We start from the raw sequence: 24,478 nt of genomic DNA on the forward strand, positions 1-24,478 counted from the left end.
ATAACCAAAGAGTATCGGTGTACCTAGTAGGGGGTTTCCCGTCTTCGGGAGGCCCGATATTAATCGACCAGAAAAAAGTAGTCGATTATCATTTTTCATCTATCATTCGACTCCTCGCTCAGTTTGAACACTTTTTAAAATACGTTTTCACTTCCTTATAGCTAGGCAAATTTATGCGAATATTTATTCAACATAATCATTTTCATTTTGTGGGGATGAAGGAGGGCTGGTCAATACTGTTTTTTTTTGGTTTACCACGAAAAATCGTCGCTGAGTCTCAAAAAACGGAGTAGGAACCAGCAGTGGATAGATCATGGCTGACGAAGAGGGATGCGCGCGCGCGTAATTGCATTGTGAAATAAAACATCTTCAATGACGTTCGAGGCCAATAATCAATTCTACCACGTGACGAGAAACCCCCATCGCAACATCGAGAACGCACAAGTTGTGTTCCGTTCTTGATTTGAAGTTTTGTTCGGGAGCGCGTGTCTCCGTGTTGTTAGTGGGGAGCGGTAGCGTAGCGGTTAGCAGGGGGGGGGTCGGAAACCTGTGTCTCCGCGTGCGGCTCTTCAAGGAACCGCTCCGTGACAGTTCTTTGTTAAGGAAACGCCGTCTCGTATTCACCACCACAGTGTTTTGGGGCTCTTTAAATATTGAGGTCTTTTTTTAATTCTGTTTACAGAATTCGAAAAAAATGTGGCTCTTCTTATTTTGGTTGCCGACTCGTGGGTTAGCGCTTTGTGCTACGAACCCGGCGGTCCGAGTTCGATTCCCGCTCACGGCCACCAACACAAGTGACAACTTTACAGAACCGGCCCTGCCTGGGTCTCGCCTACTTCGACTCAGCCTCAAATGAGTTTACCTGGTGCGGTGTGTAAAGATCGCCACGAGGGAGACAAAGGCGGCTGGGCGTGCGTGGTGCTGCCCACCCAGCCTCCTCGTGTGCCGTGCCGGCCTTCATAGGTGCTCGCTAACAGCACTTGCCCCTACAGTCTGTTAAGGGGGAGCTGTGTCTTTGTGTGGCTGGTTCGATTCCCCCGTGATCTCCACCGACACTACGACCTCCCGTCCGAATCTCAAAGAACAATTCCACGTCTCTGTAGAGACCTAACCCAGAAACTTTTATTATGAATAATATTGGTCGCGAAAGCCTACGTGTTAAACTATATATATACACACACACGTATACTAATTAACAACTGCACGCAATGGGTAATCACTCTAATTTACATTTAAATTGAGGCTGTTGATGAACACGAGCAGACGAGTTTCTTTGAAGACAGGCAGAATGATGATGATCGCTGCTGCTGTTGCTGCTACTGTTAGACTTATAACTGCTGCTACTGCTGTTGCTGCTCCTGTTAGGCTTATAGCTGACGCTGCTGCTGTTGCTGATAGATACCGTTGCCAATACTGCTGCTACAGATAATACTGCTGCTATATAGGCAATCTATTTCTGTTGTTACTGCTGCTACTGATGATGATACACGTAACTACTAGAGCTACAGGTGCTGTCAATGCTGATGACGATGATGATGCTATCAATGCTGCTGCTGATATTAGTGATGCTGCTGCAACTGCTAATGATGCTGCTGTTGTTGCTACTGCTGATGCTTTTGCTGCTCAGAATATTTATTCATACTTGAGGAATACGATGAGCTATAAAGCTCTTTTTCACAGATTGTCCAGCAGGGGCGGGTCACAACGTTGTAACAACAAACAATACACAGACACGATAGGAGTGCAAAGGATGGGAAAGGCGAACAAATCACTTAAAAACAAATATACAGGGTGCTTAAAAAATGCTAACACTCATATGAGACGATCGTTTTAATGGTAAATGAACGGATAACACACTGTAACCTGATGACAAATGTAATGTTAACAGCTTTAAAAAGTCATAAGAGTCTCCACTTGTTCGCCGTCGTTGTCACCGCGTGCCTGGAATCTTCTCCAGGTGATCTCCACAGCCCGGCGGCGGCACATTTATCGTGGTGTTGTTGCAAATTCTCAGAAGTGTTAACATTTTTTTTAAGCACCCTGTCAAAATAAAACGAAACTACTGATGCTGCTGATGAAGACGTTAGCCGCTGCCGGTGCCGCCGCCGCTGCTGCCGCTGCTGCTGCTGATTATGAATAGAACCATTAATAACGCTGCTGCTGTTGGCTGTAGCAGCTGTCCGGCCTAAGCACAACAGCGTCGTCACGAGGCCGCGCCGCTGTTGTGACAGCGGCTGTCGTCGTCGCAAGCTGCTGGGGGGAGGCGCGCCAAGCGTCGAGGGGTCGCGCTTTGGCGGGCGGGTGACGAGGAATTCCCGATCACAAAACACGTGGCGGCTTTTCGGTTGGCCGCCGAGTGAGGAGGGGAGGTTTATTGGCCATTCAAAGGGTCCGCGTGAGAAGAAGAAGAAGAAGAGGAGCCCAGAGACTGAGTGACGCCTTCTTGCGTGGGTAAACGAGCAGAATCATCGTGATTAAAAACACGTAACATTATCTACATTTGAGATGCTGCCGCGGTGTAAGAGTTGTTATTATTATTAAAAACGTACGTGTGACTCCGGTCGCGTGGACACAGCCGTAGAGCGAGCGGCTGTTCATCGGAAGGTTGCGAGTGTTCGTGGGGGTTAACGCAACCCATCATCTCACCGGGGTCGATACAATTACTACCAATTTATGAGGAAGTCCAATAATGGTAATTCTATGAATATACTCGACCCGCCCCCCACCCGCCATAGGAATGGGGAATTCCACCAAGGGCTCGGGACCGTAAACCTGAGATGAGCACCAACGCATCGATGCTAATTTGAGCAGGAAATCACTTTGACGCGGTTGACTTTTGATGAAGGTTCGCACGAATAGCAAACAAAACAATACCCATTACATCAACAATTTTTTTGGCGATTCATGATGCTTTTCAGGGTAAATTAAAGGTCCACCCCTCGTGTGGATAGCCAGGCAATGAAAGATAGTTCATCGGTAGTGCCGTGGCTTCATCGTCTGAGGCTGTTCTCCGACGCAAGGTGGTGCACTGCTTCCTGCGAGAGCTCCGAATGAATGCCAGTGCCTTCATCTCAAAACGTCGGTACCTATAATGCGATTATGACTTTAACACAAAAATAAATACATCGTTCAGCGATTCGCTCGTTACTGGCTAACCCCAATATCGCTGCGCGAATCCTTGAAATTGTACTCGTAAAGCAAGCGGCACGGGTGCAATAACGTTCGGTGTGACATTTAAAAAAACAAATTAAGGGGAGTGAGCGTTCTGTTAATGTCTCATCTCGGGCCCACCTTGACCTCTGCGGCGCTCTGTCGGCAGAGTGCGCGCCCCTCGGAGATCGCTTTACGGATTTAAATCGTGAAGCGATTCTCGCACGTGCGACTTTAGCGCGGAAAAAAAACCTCAGAATATTTTCATTGTAGACTGTACACACGGAGAGGGGAAAACCGTAACGAATGGTGGATCAGAACTCACAGGAGCTAGCTGACTTGCACTTTTCTCCCCTCTCCGATTCACATGAAGGGCGAGGGGGTCATCAAAGTGACTGCTTCCCGGCGCCTTTGGCACGCCGCCAGACACATGTCCGAAGTGTAAGTCGCGGCGCGCACACTGTCACACATTCTCTCTCTGGAGAGAGAGAGAGAAAAACAACAATCCCCCCACCCCATAAACACTCTTCCTTCTGCTCTGCAAGGGTTCGGCTTCCAAAGCTCCCGCTCGTCACTGCCATGCGGGACGTTCTATTTGATCTGAAAGTCTCTCTCGAGTGTGAGAGAGACATCCGCCTCGTGACGCCACGTGCGCGTGTCTCCTCGGTTGTGCACACATTCGGGGGGGAGGGGGGGGGGAGCGGTGGCGCACCGGTTAGCGATTTGCACTACGAACCCGACTATCGATTCCCGATCACCGCCACCACCAACACCAGCGACGATTATCTGAAGCAGTCCTGCCCCCCCCCCCCCCCCGAGGCAGATTTAGTCTCAAATGAGAACCTGGTGCGGTGTATAAACATCGCCATGAGGGAGACAAATGCCCTGTGCCGGCCTTCATAGAAGCTCGCTAACAGCACGTGCCCCAAACAGTCTGTTAAGACTATACGGGGGATATTTGTCTTTGTTTGTACATACTGTATACATTAACACAGTTGCTGTAAACAGACCCAAATGCTTCAAAACTCTGTCAAGCGGCGAGCAACAAACAGCACTGTTAACGTAGCAATCAACAAACAACCCCTGGATGGTTCGATTTCCGGCCAGGGCTAACATCGGTGATGAGTCTCTGAATCTGTCCGAGGGCTTTCCCCCTTGAAGCCGACTCGGCCTCTTGGTGCAGAGTGTGCGCGAAATCAACGCTGGGAAGACAAAAGGCGACCGATGGCCGTGCCGCTCCTTTGCAGGTGCGCTCGCTGACAGCACTTGCCACCACGGACTGCCTCGACTCCACGGGGGGGGCAGGGGGGGGAGGATTTTCATCTTTGTATAAACCACGGCGGACCCAGATCGCCCGGGTTCCACTTGCAGTGACGATCACGCGCCTACATCTAAACAGCGCCGCTGTCTTGCAGCGTTCTATTAAAAACTTGCATGATGCTTGCCCATAATCCTGCACTGACATAGGGAGGCCATAGCAATGCGTGTGCGTGGATGCCCAGTGAAATATAATGCACAACCTCGCATAAAATATATCATGTAAAGAGAGAGAGAGATATAGTACATCCCGGAGGATGTTCACTTGCTTAGAAATACAATTACGGCGTGATGAGGGAGGGGGGGGCTGTCGTATCCCACGGACACGGAGAATGACAGTGGCAACAATAACAAAAACAACAGCAAACAGCAGGCACATCCGTTACACAATCACACTCGTACCTATGACGAAGCGGTGGCACGGGAGTTAGAGCGTTGCGCTCTGAACCCCGTTGACCCGAGTTCGACTACCGGCCACGGCTAACATCAACGTCGGAATTGGACCGGGCATACGTCCCCCTTTGACCAGCGTGGTGAAGTATGGTCAATCTCCTCCAACTCCCCCTCCCCCCACCACTTGCGCCTATCCATCCATCGGTGGATTGAGAATGGCTGGAATACACATTTATTTAACTGGTGACGGCCATTACCGGCGGATCTGTTAATCAACGCAATCTTGAGGATTATGAGCCCGGGCGAGGTGTAATTAATAGTGGAAGAGGCCGGCGTCATTAATAAACATTACGCGTTATGGCCGCGCGGTGCCCGTCGCGCGGCGTAATTTACTGGGCGAGCAGTCGTAATGGCGGTATCTCTGATCCGCTACAGACGCGATCGGCATTTGCAATGAGTTATGGCCGTGACCTTTTTTACTTGGGCTCAGTAGCACGGAGCGGCCGAGGGGTTGGAGGGGGGCGGGAGGCGTTGTGGGTGCAGGGGGCGGGTCTGGAATACGGGTCACCTGAGCGTGCAGACTCCTCGATCGTCACGTGACACGACGCGTTTGGTCACGTGACACGACGCGTTGCTGTGACACGACACGTGGATGGACGGCTGTGACGCGACGATCTTTGTTCTGTGGTGTTGTTGTTGTTCATAATAAAGGTTTTCTGGGTTTAGATCGCGATCTTACCCCCCCCCCACCCAAAAAAAAAACTTAATTATCACGAAAAATTATATTGGTTCGCGAGAACCTACGTGTTGTTGTTTGGGTGTTTGGGGTACCGTCCAGTTGATGGGTGTACTTGCAAAACAAACAAAAAAAACTCGCGTTTGGCAGCTGGCAGGTACTGCCAAATTCCTGGGTGGTTTGTTCTCCCGGTGCAGGTGGACTACAAGACGTTTTATTTTGCCAACGCGTAAAGCCCCGCTGAGCTACGGAGCTTTTTTTAACGGGGGCGACTCAGCAGGCGGTCAAAATAAAAATGGCGAATAAGCGGAGCCGTGAGAGCTCGCCATGGCTTGAAGAGGCCTCCTTCATCCAGCAGTGAATGGATTATCGGCTGATGATGATACCGATGGGGTTTTTAATTGATGTCTATAAAATACACCTTTTATTCAGTTGCATCTGACCTGGTGAAGTAACGTTTTACGTGGTCAACTTGGTTTTCACGATACAGGTGTAAGTTGATATAGGGTGGAGCGGCAGTGGTGTATCTGCCTGTCCCACGTCCGACCGCATATACGTGAATTCAAACCGCATTGAGCGAATTTTGTGTAACAATGGGCGAGCCGCATATACAACACGAAATCGCACGAACCGAACCCGCATGAAGCGAGGGAACCTTGATATGTTTTAACGCACACAAAAAAAAACACAAAATGTTAACGTATAAATCACATCAATTAAGCTATATTCGATGCTCTTCTTGATAACAACACCACAATGATAGTTTAATTTAATTATATTCGTTACACGGATGATCCACAGTTTAGCCAGTTGCCCGGATATTTTACACGGCAGATCCGTGGTGCTACGTGAGCACAGCAGTAACAACAACAACAAGCAAGACAACGCCATCAACATCGCAGAGAACGAGTACAGAGCAGGATCCTTAACGAATGTTCAGAAATCATAATCTTCCATTTATCCTGCAGAAATCCGATAAGCTACCAAGCCCTCTGTCATGGATGTCAAGTAGAAGCGGCTCAAAAAGGTACAACAACAAACAATACAAAATAACGCAAAGGGTGCAAAGTATAGGAAATGCGAGCAAATTTTACTAAGAACAAAAATATGAACTGTACTAAAACTAAATTTTTATTTAAAGCTTTCGTGACTGCAGCGATTCATTTTCTTGGTTATTTCGGTAAAGTCACGTAGAAGGGAAACAATAAAATAATAAAAATATAATTATTTCATTGTTTCCCTTCTACGTGACTTTACCGAAAGAACCAAGAATATATACTAAAACTAAACAATGTTTTACGTTAGCAGGTAAAACCCACTGAGTTATTAGTTATTTTCAGGAGCGACAAATGATAGCTCAACGAAGCGGCTTATCACGTGGACATTTAAAACAGCCAAACACCCCAACCAAACGAGATATTTGACGGCCACAAACGCGAACGAATTTTCACGACTGCATTCAAGTGCGCTGTTATTGCGATGAAAACTGTTTGGGAACGCTAATTCATGGGCGGCTGAACTATAGAACACTGCTTAGATTGCCATTATGGTTTTTTTTTCTGTTGACTCTGACAGACGACTGGCGCTGTGTCTGTTTCCCTAGTTGCCGTGGTAACAAGGGGAAGTATAATGAGTGGATGTGACGCGGGAGGCAGTTAGTGCCGGGCTGCACTCCCGAGTTCGATATTCGGCCACGGCTAACATCGGTGGGGTTCAGCTGGACATCTGAACCGGTGCTGGGTCCGCCCGTCGCCCCTCGCACGCTGGGGTAACGTGGCCACCCCACTGCAGCGGCGTGGTGGTGACCGACACGCGGCCTTCATCCAACAGTGGATTGATAAAGGGGCGGAATAATATACAACATCTGCGGTATACATTTTACCAATACGATGTGTTGTTAATCGTTTAAAGGATACAGTCGTCAAAATCCTTTTTTACGTTAAGGGTGTCTTCGGACGACAGCAGAAATAATAATTGCCAGCATACTCTAAACTGGACATCTGGGGAAAAAAAGAGCTTTATAGGTCATCGGATTCCTCAAGTATAAATACATTTTCTAATTCTAAACAACGGCAGCGGTGGCACATGGAACATTTCTCGTCTGCAGACTTACCATGGGTGCTGGGGCGATCGGCGGGTCAGGGGGCGGGGGCAGGGCGGGGGGAGGGCGGGGGTGGTGGTGGGGGGATAGGGGTGGGGGCGAGAGTCGTGACCTTTAATAATTTTAGATCCGAACAAAACGGTTCTCGTGAGAGTCAAACGTCAGCCAAATCAGAGCCGCGCTTTTACTTGGCGAGACGGGGAATTATTATCATTTTTTTTAACAAACGCCACTCCAACTTGTGCCGCACGGAAGATGTGTTCCCAATTTGTATTCATGGAATGTGCGTGCAAGTGACGACTTGTTGACTCGGTATATTAAATGAGATGCGTCAAATAAAAGACTCGCAGGTTAAAGGCGCGATGTCGACTTGGTAGGACGCGTCGCTAGAAGAGATGAATCTAACCGGTGGTCGAGTACTAATTAAATTAAACTATTTTTATTTCACCAGATGTGGCCCACGAAGCTATATAGTTATTGTTTCAGAAGCGACCTGAATACCAAATCATCGCTCTCCGAAGTAGCTTATTATCACGTGGAAATGTATCGGAATTAAATATTCTAAACGCGCGATGTTGATTCTAAATGTGGAAGGAAAAAACCAGAGGACCCGGAGGCGAATCCACGCGACCACAGAGAGATACATCGCAAACTCCAAATAAATAGTCGTCAGGGTCGGGATGGCACCCACGACTTCCTGTATACCAGGCGAGGTAGTAAACACCGCGGCGCCCCTAACTATTGAGTGGAATGCCGCAAGAGAGAGGGAGAGAGTGCGAGGTCGATAGGTGGAACCATCGCGGAGACGGAACGACTAAATTAGCTCGCGAGCAGAGGCTCGAACGACGACTACATCGCAAGGTCGTGATTAAATAGAGAGACGTCTTGGGGGAGACCTTCATCCAGCAGTGGATTGATCCTGGCTGCTGCTGATGATGATGATGTTTGCCTTTAGTGAACGTCGTTCACTTTCATGGAGATGCATCATCCCGACCTCCTTTCACATTTCACTGGGTTGTATTGAAGTGATCTCCATAGGATTCTAATGTACTTTGTATCGATCGCCCGCTAACCCTATAGCACTAAGACTAATGCTATATAGGGTTAGGCTTAGGGGGTTAGTGTTGCAATTTGACGCAACAGCCTCCTATGGAGATTACTGTCATATATATAGAGGTCACCATTATAACGTGTGTGTCTTAATGTGTTTTGTGGACAGGCTGAACAGTTACGGTATTCATAATTTACAGGCACCTGTCAATTCACTGCAAGGATGAAAGATTCCCCCTTCCGATGTGTCGGACCCTCGGGGGGTTGCTGACCATACTTCACCCCGCCGCTCGGTACGCGTGGATGAAGGGAGAGGGTGCGGTGGGAGTGAGCGGGATCGTTTTAGATATCCCGCTCGTCACTCACGTGAGTCGTGGACAGGACACGAACTCAGGAGAGCTCATAGCGTAGTGCGCTAACCGCTGCACCGCCGCTCCTCGTATGAATGCATATTATTTGTCTATCCGCTATTTTCAATAAAAACAAAACAAAAATCAACACATTCGTCAATAACACTGCCTGAAAAATAAATAATATAATAGGGCGACGTTTCGGACAATAGGCCTCCTTTAGAGCATATAGAGAGGCCAGAGGGGTGACCTCTCTAACTGTTATATATTTTTTTAAGCCAACGGTTTTAGTAATGCAAACAAATATACTGTTTTGTACGGTATATCCCTACATACCAATACCTACAACGCGTGCGTTATACACCTATCACAGACAGCACTCGTTATCCGAATATAATGCGCGTTAATGTAATTTATATACAGCTTTAAATTAGTCGCAATTCTCCCCCCACTCCGACCCCCCCTCCTCCCAAAATCAATCCCCTTCATATACACGCGTCAATAATAGCGAAATAGGTGAACTCTGGTCGTGTTTAAAAATATTCTATCATAAACATTTTCATTTATAATATAATTATTTGTTCGCTGAGTGTCTGCTGCTTGGTATCCTTGATGAATAGCGCGGCATAGACATAATAATTATTATAATTCGAGCACAACCGCATACATCGCTTCATAGTGACAAACATATACTCACACACACGCATACACATGCGTGTACACACGTGCGCATACACATATACTTATATACTTATACACATATACGTGTACACACATGCGGGCACACACACCTACTGCCGGAGAGACGATTGTGTATATGCATGTGTAAATACGCGTGCATTTATGTTTATACAAGAGAAATACTCCTCGTATAGCCTTTCCGTGCTTTTTGAGGCAAGTGCTGTCAGCACATACATACAGGCATTGTAAACATTAATTACGTGTATATGTGTGTATACATATGCGCATAGACATACATGCACACGCGTATACTATACAAAAACGGAGCTCACCTACCGCCTATATAGACTGTTGGGGCAAGTGATGTTTAACGGGCACAGACCACACTGCACCCGGCCGCCTTTGTCTCTCCAGATATGATACTTACACACCGCCCCACGTATTCATTTAAGGCTGAGTCGACATATCAAAAGCCCAGAACCGGTTATAATATTCGATACTGCCCATTAGCCGTGAGCGGGAATCGAACTCGGGTCACCGGGGTACGTACACACTTACACACACACGTACACAACTGCACACATACACATAAAAAGACATACCCACACGCTTGTATATACACACACATACGCGCAAACGTTACAGCATGTACAAACGTGCATTGATGCAAACGTATAATTTGCTGGATTATTTAACTTGCAGGTGTGCCCGTAAACACAATAGGATTATGATCTTGCTCGTCTAGTACGCGGCAACAAAAATGATCGCTGCATACTTGAATTTCATACGCGTGCATAATATGACACGATCATCAATTGATCCAAAAATAGACGTTCAAATATACTCTATATCCTACATCGATAGGGCTAATTTACCGTGGCGGTATTGCTCATCCAACCTGAAACGTATTCAATGGGCGCTTTCATGACCCCCCCCCAAAAAACACAACTGCATTCTTCTTAAAGCTCGCTATTCTTGCCCCAAGTACCCAATACTAACACGTGCTACGTGGCAGAGACGGAACGTGCTTCACACACACGCACATCGCGTGTGCACAGTCCATCGTCTATGCCACACGTAGCCACAGAGCACGCGCCGAAGAGACTTCGTCATATATACGTGATACACATCGCGTGTGCAACAGTCTTAAATAATAACTCGGTGCGGTGTATGTATATTTTAAAAAAATCATAATTGTGGAGACAAAGGCGGACGGGCAGTTGCTTGTGGATATACCGCGTTCTACGCCATTCCGATCTCACTCAATAGACGCTCGATGACACCCTGCGTTAGGATACACGGGGGACCTTTGTATGTGTTTACATGTGTGTGTGTGCACATTGTGAACGTACGTGTACATACACTTGTGTACGTACGATAAATTAACAACTGGTAAATACACACCCCGACCGCGCGTGATAATAATCCGCACACACACACGCGTGTGTGTGCAACTGTGTGTGCGTGTGTGTACACGAATCTGAACACACACGCACACGCGTGCAACTGTGTGTGCGTTTGTGTACACGAATTTGAACACACACACACGTGCAACTGTGTGTGCGTGTGTGTACACCAGTCTGAACACACACGCACACGTGCAACTGTGCGCGTGTGTGTACACCAGTCTGAACACACACACACGTGCAGCTGTGTGTGCGTGTGTACACCAGTCAGGAACACACACGCACGCGTGCAACTGTGTGCGTGTGTGTACACCAGTCTGAACATACATAATTCCACAACGCGAAAAAGCGCGACGTGTCTGTGTGTAGTACGCGTGAATGTGTGTATGTGTACACGCGTGTGTGTGTGTATATACACGGTGTACACTTGCAGAGGCTCCAACATGCAGCCAGGCAGGCTTCTCCCCTTCTCGTTTTCTCAGCGAAACAAAAGCTGTTGGGGGGCCCCCTTGTTGAACTTTACTTGAACCCGGCGAGGGAGGCGCTCCGCTCGTAAATCACGGCTTCATTACAATGCTGTAGGCCGATCTCCAGCGCTCGGGTCAGCCGCGCCTACGGCCCAGACTCGGCTTAAATCGTATTTCAATGCGGGGGCAGAAGAGAGAGAGAGGGAGAAAAAATCGCTACTTGCATTTTATAAATTACAGCCTCGGCTCTGGACGGGGGGTGGAGGTGTTTACACGCGACTGTGATATTACTAGCAAAATGCGAGCAAAACGAAGGCACAGAACGAACGTGTTGGTTGGTGTTGATGGTGACGGCTTAAAATGTTTGCAACTCGTGATGTTGTTGTTATATCTATGGGACCTTGTTTTTTTTCTTTTCTCGCCGTATCAAAATTATGAAATAATAAAAATAGATGCCATCCTTTCTAGCAATAAAACAGGAGGTATTAAGACGTCAAGTCTGTATTCACCACACATTACGTGTGGGGAAAAAAAAAACATGCAAACAAACATGCTCTGATATGCATTGTCTTTGAAACTGATTGGCCTACACCAGAGACAGCCTCCTTTATGGCCGTTTCTCACCAGTGTCAGACCAGAGAAAGCCACAAGTCGAACAGTACAAGGACACTGCACGTTTCAGAGCATTTACAGCTCGGGTTGGGCAGTTATATTTTTTATTGTGGGTTGATGTGCGGTTTATTTGAGTGAGGATTTGTTGTTGCTGTGATGCCGGTGGTGATCTTGAGCATAGGACGCGAGCTCCCCTTCATCCTGGTTATTGTTGTTGTTGTTGTTGTTTGCGCGTTATATCACTGAAGGTCAAATGTCAAAGTTGCATTGTAAAAGATGATAGGACAGGCGTTATAACGGGTAATTTATTAAAATGTGGGAAGGTGACGGAGGCTATTTGGCATCGTGTGTGTGATGATGATGATGCTTCTTCGTGTCGTACACGCGCGAAAGTATACAGACACAGGCCAAAGATCCCCCGTGTAGCCCTAACATACTGCTGGGGCAAGTGATCTTAGTAAGCACCTATGACGGTCTACACGGCACACAAGGGGTGTGGTGGCCAGAACCTCTTTGGTTCCTATTGCTGATGTTACACGCACGCACCAGGTACTCAGTTAAGGCTGAATCAACCTAGGGGAGGCCCACGACCGGTTCAGATATTCGTCACCGATGTTGGCTGTGAACGGGAATGGAACTCGGGTAACCGGGTTCATAGCGCAGCGCGCTATCTACGACACCGCCGCTCCCCTGAAGCACAGACACAAAAAACAAAGATCCCCCACATAGCCTTAAACAGACTGTTAGGGCAAGTGCTGTTAGCAAGCACCTATTAATGCAGGAACGGTGCGGATGGGATGGTGTGGCCGTCACATACACACGCATACCTAGAGGAAAATACACAGATATACACCCAGATGCACTCACACGTGCATGAACACAATTTGTACACGTACATGCCAAAGCCATTGTTATTAACACACATATACGCAACACAATAATTGTGTATAAAATCAACATACTTACACATAAATACATACAGACGCAAAAAGAGCATCGTTCATCCATATAGATTGTTATGACAAACGCTGTTAGCGAACATCTATTAAGGCCAGCAGGACGGACGGGGGGGTGGTTTTGTCAGCAACACGCCCGGCCGCCTTTGTTTCCCGGGTTCTGATGCTTTATACGCAAGCTCCACCAGCTATACACATTTTATTCTGAGTCAACCTAGGACATGCGCAGGGACAGGCCAAGTAAGATACCACTTTCCACTGATGTTATCCACGGCCGAGATTCGAACCCAGGCCGTGGAGATCGTATCTCGGTGCGCTAACGACTGCGCCACGCTAGGGCACAAGACAAAGATTCTCCGCACAGCCTCAATAGACGTTTGGGGCAAGTGCTGCAAGCGAGCACCTACCGTTGGCGGCACGGCACACGATGGGGGTGGGGTGGGTGGTCAGTGCCACGCTCGACGGCCTTTGTCCCGCACCACACCGCACCAGGTACTCATTTCAGGCTGAGTCGACCTAGGTGGAGCCCCCCAGGACCGGTTTCACAAAATCGTCTCCGGTGTTGGCCGTGAATGGGAATCGAACTCGGTGGTGGCAAACACGTGAACACGCGCGATGAGCATTCGCGAGCGCATAGACACAACACCATGAAATCACACGTACAAACGTACACGCAATATACGCAAAGGCACACGCATACACTCACAAAGGTACCGATCCTCCCGTGTACACCTGCACGGAAGGGGATTGCGTGACCATAACCGTGCCCGGACGCCTTTGTTTCCCAAAGTGCCGATGCGCATTCACACCGCGCCAGGGCACTGACTGCTGAGTCGATCGAGGACCACAAAGACACCGGACATGGACAGACAGAGCAGGCGAGCAATTCAAACGCGCAGCTTCCACTCAAACAGCATTCCTTGGGCAACCCTTCAGGCAATGAGTGACCACTGTAAGCTATGGGGGCCGGTGCGTGCTGTGTGCTAAATGCGTCTCGCTTGCTGTGGCTACCATCATCAGCCATGGTGAGTCACTCCACTGCTGGATGGAGGTCTCTAGTCCCCCTCCCGCCCCTCCACACTGGGTGTGCGTGATAAAGACAAATTCAATTGGAGGAGCCGATGGCGAATAATGACCCCGATGCGAGTAACTTCAGAGATGTGCCGCGCAGTAAATCATGCAATGCTGGTACTCGTGTTCCTGAACGTGTAATTATCGTTCTCTTGAAGCCACACTTTACTCCGGTTATGTCGTGCTTTTCTTTATTTATTTCTTCGAAACACTGCGGTGAAGGTCACGCAAATGTTACTTTTTTGATGCACGGTTCTTTCTCTATTATATACACGCGTGTGTGTGTGTGTGTTTGTGGTTGTGTGTGTGGTTGTGTGTGTGTTTGTGTGTGTTTATGTGTGTGTGTGTGGTTGTCTTTTTGTGTGTTTCTGTGTGTTTATGTGTGTGTGTGTTTGTGGTTGTGTGTGTGTGAGTGTGTTTGTGGTTGTGTGTGTTTGTGGTTGTGTGTGTGTTTGTGGTTGTGTGTGTCTGTGTGTGTGGTTGTGTGTGTTTGTGGTTGTGTGTGTGTGAGTTTGTGGTTGTGTGTGTGTGAGTGAGTGTGTTTGTGATTGTGTGTGTGTTTGTGTGTGAGTGTTTCCAACCGGCGAAGATGCTCCATTAAGGGGGTCCACGTTTCGCAAGCGTAGAGAAGGGAGGGAATGACCGTGGCCGAGAAGACCTGAAGCTTAGTGCGGAGCGACAGACCAGGTAGCTTCCACACAGCGTTACGCAACCGATGAAAAGATATTGCCGCTCGACTGATTCGGAGTGAGACCTCTGCTGTTAAACTGGAGCCGGTCATAAGCACACTGCCCAGGTATGGGAGACTCTCCACTCTCTCCACAACTGCCCCATCACCGATTGGGAGTTGTGGGGGTGGAGTGTCCGATGGTACAAAATACCCAGGCAGGTGCTTAGTTTTGGTGGGGCTGATGGTAAGGCCCCATCTCTTAGTGGCACGCTCCAGTCTCTGCAGCAGCGTCTCCAACTCCTCCTCTGAATGAGCAGCAATTACCAAATCATGAGCATACATAACGTGGTTGAGCAACAGGGAGTCATCCCTTGACCGCACCCGGGCATCGATCAGCCTCCCATTATATCTGTACCAAATGGAGATTCTCCCGATACAGCTATTGAAGGCTTCACGAACTACGTGGTCAAAATAGATGTTAAATAATGTGGGAGCCAGAGGACATCCCTGTCGCACCCCAATGTGTACAGGGAATGGCTCTGACTCCCGGCCACGTAGTTTTATCCGGGCCCGCTCACCATCATGAAGGTCCTTAATGATCGTGAGCAGAGGGTCAGGGACTCCAAAAGCACGAAGAACAACCCAGAGCCCAGGCCTACTGATGGTATCATAGGCCTTGACCAGGTCAAAAAAGCAGAGATGTAGGTCTTGTTGGAATTCCCTACACATCTGTTGTAGCAGACGGACAGAAAATATGGCATCTGTGCAGGACCACCCTTTCCTGAAACCGCATTGGGGCTCCACAAGCCTCTCCTCAGCATGTCTGGCAAGGCGATGTTGAATAATCCCTGCCAGGACCTTTCCCGGCACACTGAGGAGTGAGATGTCCCTGTAGTTGTTGCAGTCTGTGCGGTCCCCCTTCTTAAAGAGGGGGACTACCAGGGCATCCTTCCAATTCTGCGGAACCCGCCCAGTGGTCCAGATTGTTGTTATGATGTCATATAGGGCAGTCTGTGCACAAACGCCACCCTCCCTCAGCATTTCGCTTGGGAGATCGTCTCTACCCGGTGCCTTTCCTGGTCTCAGACTCCGGATCGCCTTCAGTACTTCCTCAACAGATGGCACCTCAGCCAGCCACTCACAGGGGGTGACTTCTTCCAATATTTGAGGCACTGCAGCCTCAGCAGGGTCATCACCACTTTGTGCCACGATGTTTTCCTGGCTGAGGGATTTCCCCTCCCCCAGGAACTCACAGAAATGCTCAGCAAATCTGCAAACCTGTTCCTGGGGATCGGAGATTGGATCACCGTTTTTCCCCTAATGATGGTAATAGGTGTGGCACTGCAGGTTATTTTTTTGATGGAGTTAAATAGAGATTTGTGATCACGGGCCACTGAGGCAGACTCCATCTCATCAGCAACCCGCGACCACCACCCATCCTTGCAGCGCCTCACGGCTCTCCGAACCTCCGAGCGAAGGCTGCGGTAAGCCTCCTCATTCTCTGACGTGGGATTCTGTAGCTGATGACAGTGGGCCTGTCGCTTTTTCTCAACCATCCTGAACACCTCCTCTGTCAGCCAGGGTCTCTGGGGAGCTCTGGACCGCGTACCCAAAGCAGCCATTGTAGCTGCATGAGTCACAGTCCTAAACCTCGCCCATTTACCCTCGACATCAGGAGGAATGGGGGACGATGCCAACCCCAGCCACAAGCGATGATGAAATTCTCGCTTGAAACTTTCATCAGATAACGGAGACCAGGCCACTTTAGGTTGGAATGGGGTCCTGGGTGTACACCCACCACCGGAGTGGAAGAATGGCAGGCGCATCTTACAGATGACTAGTCGATGGTCAGAGCGCAGATTAGCTCCACGGTAGGTCCTGGTGTCAAGCACATGGTCTCGCATCCGCTGGTCTGTCACTATGTAGACCAGCAGATGTTCTTGCCTGGCAGGCAAGGCTGCGTTGGCTGGGTCATGTAGCCTGCATGCCCAGCCACCGCATGCCGAAACAGCTTTTGTTCGGCCGGATCGAGGGGGCTAAACGGGCGCGGCACGGGCTAGATAAGAGATGGAGTGATGTGGTACAGGAGGACGTGGAGCTGAGTGGACTTGCCGATGACTGGTACCAGCGGTGTCAAGATCGGCCTCTGTGGAGGTGGCTCGTGAAAGACGGTACTGGGCAGTTGGAGGCGGTCACCCTCCAAAAACAACGGAGGGCGGAGGAGCGACGCTCACAACAACGAGCGGAGCGCCGGGTGACTAAAGCACAGCAGGTTGGCACAGTAGGGGGCACAGGTGATGCACCAGCCAGTCATCTCAGTCAGTCGACCCGTGGCACCTGGGTCTGCCCCGTGACCTCCTGCCAGCGGGCGTTCGACACTTCACGTGGCCTCAGGGTGCACATAGCCTGGCACAAGCGTCGTGGTGACGTCACCGCCACTTAGTGGCGAATGGCGGTTGTTGTTGTGTGTTTGTGTGTGTTTGTGTGTGTGAGTGTGTTTGTGGTTGTGTGTGTGTGTGAGTGTGTTTGTGGTTGTGTGTGTGTGTGAGTGTGTTTGTGGTTGTGTGTGTCGCAGTGGTTAGCGCACTGAGCTATTAACGCGGCCACCCAAGTTCGATTCCCGCTCACGGTCAACATCGGTGACGATTATCTGAACCGGTCATGGGCCTCCCCTAGGTCGACTCAGAATAAAAAAATAATAACTGGTGCGGTGTGTAAAATATCGCCACCGGGGAGACAAAGGCGGCCGCGCGTGGCGTTGGGCACCCACTCCCTCGTGTGCCGTTCCGGCCTTCATGGGTGCTACTCGCGAACAGCACTTGCCCGAACAGTCTGTTAAAGGCTATACGGGGAAACGTTGTCTTTGTGTGTGTGTGTGCTTCTTACAGCGGCTTGTATTAATATACATTTCAAGCGCTGCATGTAATTGCTTTGTTTTCACTGTGATTCCGCGTTGCTGTTGTTACCATTTGTAGCGTTTGTTTTCTCAAGTTCCCCCCGTTGCTAGTATGAGAACTCACACCTGGCTATGTTAGCGGGCGAAATAGCGAGCTCGCGACCACAGTAAATGATTGCTATCAACAACCACAGGCTATCAATTCTTACAAGCGGAACATTAAACACACCCCCACGGTAGTGCGATTGTGGGCATGCAACACAAACTATGGATCGTATAGCAAACCCATAGAGACTCATAGAGATACATAGAGATAAATCGAGACACATAGGAATAAAATTAAAGGCCAACCACGGTAGTGCGATTATGGCCATGCAACCTACACCATGGATCGTATCGCAAACAAACTGTAGCCAGCGCTCCTTCACCGGAGGAGCAAATCTACACGAACTCTATCCTGAAGCCCTCTCGTCGTGGCTAGCAGCATCTAGCTCCAGAACATATTGCCATCCACAAGAATATAATTAATATTTTTTTTGTTTAAAATCACTTTAAATATTTAAACAAAAACATTGCATAGACGAACAGCAAAATATTGTCTGAGGTCGTGCTTTTAAAATAAAAATTAAAATCCGACAAGTGCGCATAGGTAAACAAAACATCGTTTTGTGATGGCGCGTTGCCGCTCGGTATCATCAGTGCACGTAAAACCAAAACACACATCTTAAATAATCACAAATTTCCCGTAGAGCAAATGTAAATGATTTCCTTTTCTTATGACGCCTGTTTACCTCAATAGAGTGTCTCGCGGAGTCTCGTAACGTTATTGTTTCATAACGGCCCTTGAATGTATCTAACAGCCGCAGTTTGGGGCAATTTGGCCAATTCTGCCATTTGGCCAAAACGCATAGCCACGTACTTCAAGCACATACAACCGACCATTGCCACATCAGAGAATGTCTGCAGTAATGTGTGGAATGGTGGGACGGGTGGTTGATGGAGGGAGCGGTGGGGGGGGAGTAGTTTGGGTGTGGAATGACTGGAGCGCATGGTCTTTTATTGCTGCAATAAACGAGGCTTTCCTTTTATAGTTGTTTAAAACACTCACTCGCCAAGTCCTTTATTGCAAAGAGAGCGAGCATCACTACTACAGCCTGTCCGCGCCGATCGTATGTCATCACCAGAGCCTCTTTGTCGACAGCAACAGTAGCAGTAGGCACTGCTGTTGCTGTCGACAATGAGACTCTGAGACAGCAGGCACTAACTGCTGCTCATCGCGAAATAAGTTCAACATACAGTGAGGGAAAAAAGTATTTGATCCCCTGCTGATTTTGTATGTTTTCCCACTGACAAAGAAATGATCAGTCTATAATTTTAATGGTAGGTTTATTTGAACAGTGAGAGACAGAATAACAACAACAAAATCCAGAAAAACGCATGTCAAAAATGTTATAAATTTATTTGCATTTTAATGAGGGAAATAAGAATTTGACCCCCTCTCAATCAGAAAGATTTCTGGCTCCCAGGTGTCTTTTATACAGGTAACGAGCTGAGATTAGGAGCACACTCTTAAAAAGGAGTGCTCCTAATCTCAGCTTGTTACCTGTATAAAAGACACCTGTCCACAGAAGCAATCAATCAATCAATCAGATTCCAAACTCTCCACCATGGCCAAGACCAAAGAGTTCTCCAAGGATGTCAGGGACAAGATTGTAGACCTACACAAGGCTGGAATGGGCTACAGGACCATTGCCAAGCACCTTGGTGAGAAGGTGACAACAGTTGGTGCGATTATTCGCAAATGGAAGAAACACAAAAGAACTGTCAATCTCCCTCGGCCTGGGGCTCCATGCAAGATCTCACCTCGTGGAGTTGCAATAATCATGAGAACGGTGAGGAATCAGCCCAGAACTACACGGAAGGATCTTGTCAATGATCTCAAGGCAGCTGGGACCATAGTCACCAAGAAAACAATTGGTAACACACTACGCCGTGAAGGACTGAAATCCTGCAGCGCCCGCAAGGTCCCCCTGCTCAAGAAAGCACATACACATGCCCGTCTGAATTTTGCCAATTAACATCTGAATGATTCAGAGGACAACTGGGTGAAAGTGTTGTGGTCAGATGAGACCAAAATGGAGCTCTTTAGCATAAACTCAACTCGCCGTGTTTGGAGGAGGAGGAATGCTTCCTATGACCCCAAGAACACTATCCCCACCGTCAAACGTGGAGGTGGAAACATTATGTTGTGGGGGTGATTTTCTGCTAAGGGGACAGGACAACTTCACCGCATCAAAGGAACGATGGACGGGGCCATGTACCGTCAAATCTTGGGTGAGAACCTCCTTCCCTCAGCCAGGGCATTGAAAATGGGTCGTGGATGGGTATTCCAGCATGACAATGACCCAAAACACACGGCCAAGGCAACAAAGGAGTGGCTCAAGAAGAAGCACATTAAGGTCCTGGAGTGGCCTAGCCAGTCTCCAGACCTTAATCCCACAGAAATCTGTGAAGGGAGCTGAAGGTTCGAGTTGCCAAACGTCAGCCTCGAAACCTTAATAACTTGAAGAAGATCTGCAAAGAGGAGTGGGACAAAATCCCTCCTAAGATGTGTGCAAACCTGGTGGCCAACTACAAGAAACATCTGACCTCTGTGAATGCCAACAAGGGTTTTGCCACCAAGTACTAAGTCATGTTTTGCAGAGGGGGTCAAATACTTATTTCCCTCATTAAAATGCAAATCAATTTATAACATTTTTGACATGCGTTTTTCTGGATTTTTTTGTTGTTATTCTGTCTCTCACTGTTCAAATAAACCTACCATTAAAATTATAGACTGATCATTTCTTTGTCAGTGGGAAAACGTACAAAGTCAGCAGGGGATCAAATACTTTTTTTCCCTCACTGTACATACGGTATATACACGTGCCTGCAGTCCATCCAGATTAATTGGCAGCTACACATACATATTTATATATTTGCCCATTTGACACTGTTGTTTCGTGAGCGTACATCATTTTACTTTGTAATCCGACTGCAATGTTGCGTTGCCTGTGGGTCACCGGCATTTCGTGTGTTCACGCTCAATTGTTTTATTTATCCACAAATATTTCGCTCAACGTTGATGAGGCCGAGGATTCGGCTTTTTTTGCGAAGCGATCGTACAATGGGCGCAAGATTTGGCCGAATTATTTCAAGTTTTTTTTTTTATATAAAAGAGAACAACACTGCCCCGAGAAACCCCAATAAGGGGATCACGCTAAAATGCCCGCACAGACGGATTCACCGACACGTGAGTATGAGAAGAACAACAACCGCCGTTTGACATCACCACGGCGTCCGTGCCAGGCTAGGTTCACTTTGAGGCCGTAAACGCGTAACGTGACGTGTCGTAGGCTCGCTGCTGCCAGGAGGTCACGGGACAGACCCAGGTGCCATGGGCTGACTTCTGTGTCAGGCTAGGTGCAGGAGGTCACGGAACGCACCCAGGTGCCATGGGCTGACTGACTTGAGATCACTGTCAGATTACCGCATTTTTTAAATATATACACACACACGCGCGCGCGGATTTGTTACGTAATAAATATATTTTGTTGGTCGCTTCTCATCATTCTAATTGTGGAAATAAAGTGGTCTGTGATTGACATCGCATTGTTTCCATTCTTTGTGATTAATACGTTTAAAAAATAGAACACAATACGAAAATGTACTATTTTAAAACATTTAACCATGAATCAAAGCTTGTGACGCATTCGTCGCGATGGGAATTCGTGGGTTAGAATTTCAGCTGATTTAAGGCAACTATTTCACGTACAAATTATAGCATATATTCTACAGATATGCATCAATATGCAGGCTCCCCCCTACACCACGTTGGGTAGGGGGAGGACTTGTTTGACCATACTTCACCACGCTGGTCAACAGAGGTTTAGTGCGGCGTTTGTGTTTTCAGGGAAACCAGGCCCGCCTCAGATAACATCACTCGCCACTGATGTTAGCCGCGACTTAGAATCGAATTCGGATGGCTGGGTTTGTAGTGTGCTAACCGCTGCACCCCCCCTCCCTCCCCGTATTCAGAAAATAAAACATATGCAAGATTTATGATTATTATGAACAGTGGCACTGGCTCGGCCACATGCGCGACTCTATATATGTTTCTGCTGTTCACGTTGATACTGAACACATGTTCTGGCGATGCTGCTGCTGCGGCTGCGTTGGAAGTGGTGCACAAACAACAACAACTGAAACACAGTCGCCAAATAACAACACTGCGTGGCCTTAAAATAATAAAAAAACAATATATAAGCGGCGAACGTTTCGAGCAATGGTCCTTCGTCATTGACCGAGTTGTTGACGAGTGTATCCTGACGAGGTCAACTCCATTCTGACGACCTCATTAATTCGACGTTTTACGCTTGAATATTAAACATTTTTAAAAACAACAGCTCGGCAAATTACCGTTATGTGTGCGTGTATAGGTGTGTACGTGTGTGTATACGTGTGCGTGTGTACGTTTGCGTGTGTGCGTGTGTCCATATGTAGGTGTGCGTGATTCCCTCTCACGGTCAAGACCGGTGACGATTATCTGAACCGGTCCTGGGCTTCCCCTAGGTCGGCTCAGCCTCAAATGAGTACCTGGTGCGATGTGTAGCCATCGCCAATAAGGAGACAAAGGCGGCCGAGCGTGGTGACTGGCCATCCACCCGCTAGTGTGCCGTGCCGGCCTTCGTAGGTGCTACTCGCTAACAGCACTTGCCCCAACAGTATGTCGATGCTATACGGGGGATCTTTGTCTTTGTGTGTGCCGGTTCCGATCCGCGTGATGTTGGCGAGGGTCGTCTCTATGTTTCCCAATCACGGGGCAAATCGCCCCACGTCAAACAAGTCGATCTGGCCCACAGGGTCCACTCCGTGGCGTAGGAGTGCGATGATTTATTGATCAAGGATGACTTTCAATGTTAAATTGTACACAATTACCCGCAGCGTATCAATCTGCTTTACCGAATAAACATTTTAAGACCATTTTTTCCTCCTAAGTTCCGTTTATACAATGAAAACAACACATTTTGATTTAAAGCTTTCGTGACTGCAGGGATTCATATTCTTGGTTCTTTCGGTAAAGTTACGTAGAAGGAAAGCAATAAAATAATAAAAAATATTGTACAGAAAGCGATCGTCGGTGGTGATCATTTGAACAAACAAAAAAACGTTTGTTCATCGCGAAATGTACACTTTGGTTCGTGATTAAATTAATTAACGTATTTGAGATGCTATGTTAGGTGGTTGCTTGCAAGACCAACATCGCTCACTGTTAAATACAAACGGGAGTTAGGGCTTTATAGCCGCAGCGCGTTTACTTTATATCGGTGGCTGATTGCATTAAACTCCTTCAGTTAATTATTGTGTTCTCCCTCCCTCCCTCACCTCGGATAACATTGCTCGAAAATGAAAAACGTAGCCTGCATAATAATAATAATCCCATTTCTGAGTTTGATGCAGACGGCTCCTGGGCCCAGGCTGGTTGTTTATCGGCTAAATAAACATCCCGACTCGGAAACACACGACAAACAACACAACGAGCAAAGGTCCCCCGTATAGCCTTCACATACTTTAGGGGACAAGTGCAAGAAACATGCTTTTCGATGATTTGGCTGCAATGAATGTCAACGTGATAAGCCACTTCGCTGAGCTAACATTAGTGGCCAGCTCGCTTCTCGAAAATAACTAATAGCTCAGTGGGCTTTACCTGGGAAAATAAAAAAAATCAAAGTTTAGGATATTTTTTATTTCATTTTAGTGCTTTGCTTCCCTTGCCTATACTTTGCACTCCTATAGTTTTTATTTATTTATTATTTCTTGTCGTAACTTTCTGACCCCGCCCCTATCGGACAGTTGTGAAAAAGAGCTTCATAGCTCATCTGATTTGCCAAGAATAACTAAAGATTCTGATTATGCCGTGAGCGAGCACCTATGAAGGCCGGAATGGTACACGAATAGATGGGTGGCCAGCACCACGCCCGACCGCCTTTGTCTCCCTCGTGGCGATGTTTACACACAGAACGAGGTACTGCACTTATTTGAGGCTGAGTCGACCTACGGGAGGCTCAGGACCGGTTCAGATAATAGTGGTGGCTGGCGTTAGCAATGAGCGAGAATCGAACTCGGGTTTGCCGGGTTCGTAGCGCAGCGCGCTAACCACTGCACCATCGCTGCCCAACATTGTACACGCAGTCACGCACGCGATCTCTCTGACACACACACACACACACGCGCTCTCTCTGACACACACACACACACACGCGCGCGCGTGCGCACACGCTATCGATTTCCAATCGCGGCTTGTGATAGCATTCTGTTCCGCATAATTGCTGCTCGGAAGAGACAGCGAGCGTCTCGTTAAACAACCTCCCCCGGAGTGTGCGAGTTTGTAACACGTCGCTCCGTAAGCACAGCACCGACAACACGGCGACGCGATGCAAACAGAGGCGCCGTGCAGAGAACGTGTCCGGGAGATGTACAAGGAGTGAACGGGGCACGATGGGTTGTAACCGTGTTGGATCGCAGCAGTGCCGGATCATCCTCGTAGCAAAAGTAGCTGCACGCGCTACGGGGGCCCCGCACT

At 48.1% G+C, this 24,478-nt stretch overlaps 1 long non-coding RNA gene across 3 annotated transcripts in view; it reads right to left on the minus strand.

The window, feature by feature from the left end:
- Positions 1-24,478, minus strand: part of LOC116940934 (uncharacterized) — a 51,021-nt gene that overhangs the window by 11,797 nt on the left and 14,746 nt on the right. The window lies entirely within an intron of this gene.

Source organism: Petromyzon marinus, chromosome 10 (assembly GCF_048934315.1).
Source record: "Petromyzon marinus isolate PM22_M1 ecotype Great Lakes invasive population chromosome 10, UKy_Petmar_22M1.pri1.0, whole genome shotgun sequence".
Taxonomy (NCBI): Eukaryota; Metazoa; Chordata; class Hyperoartia; order Petromyzontiformes; family Petromyzontidae; genus Petromyzon; species Petromyzon marinus.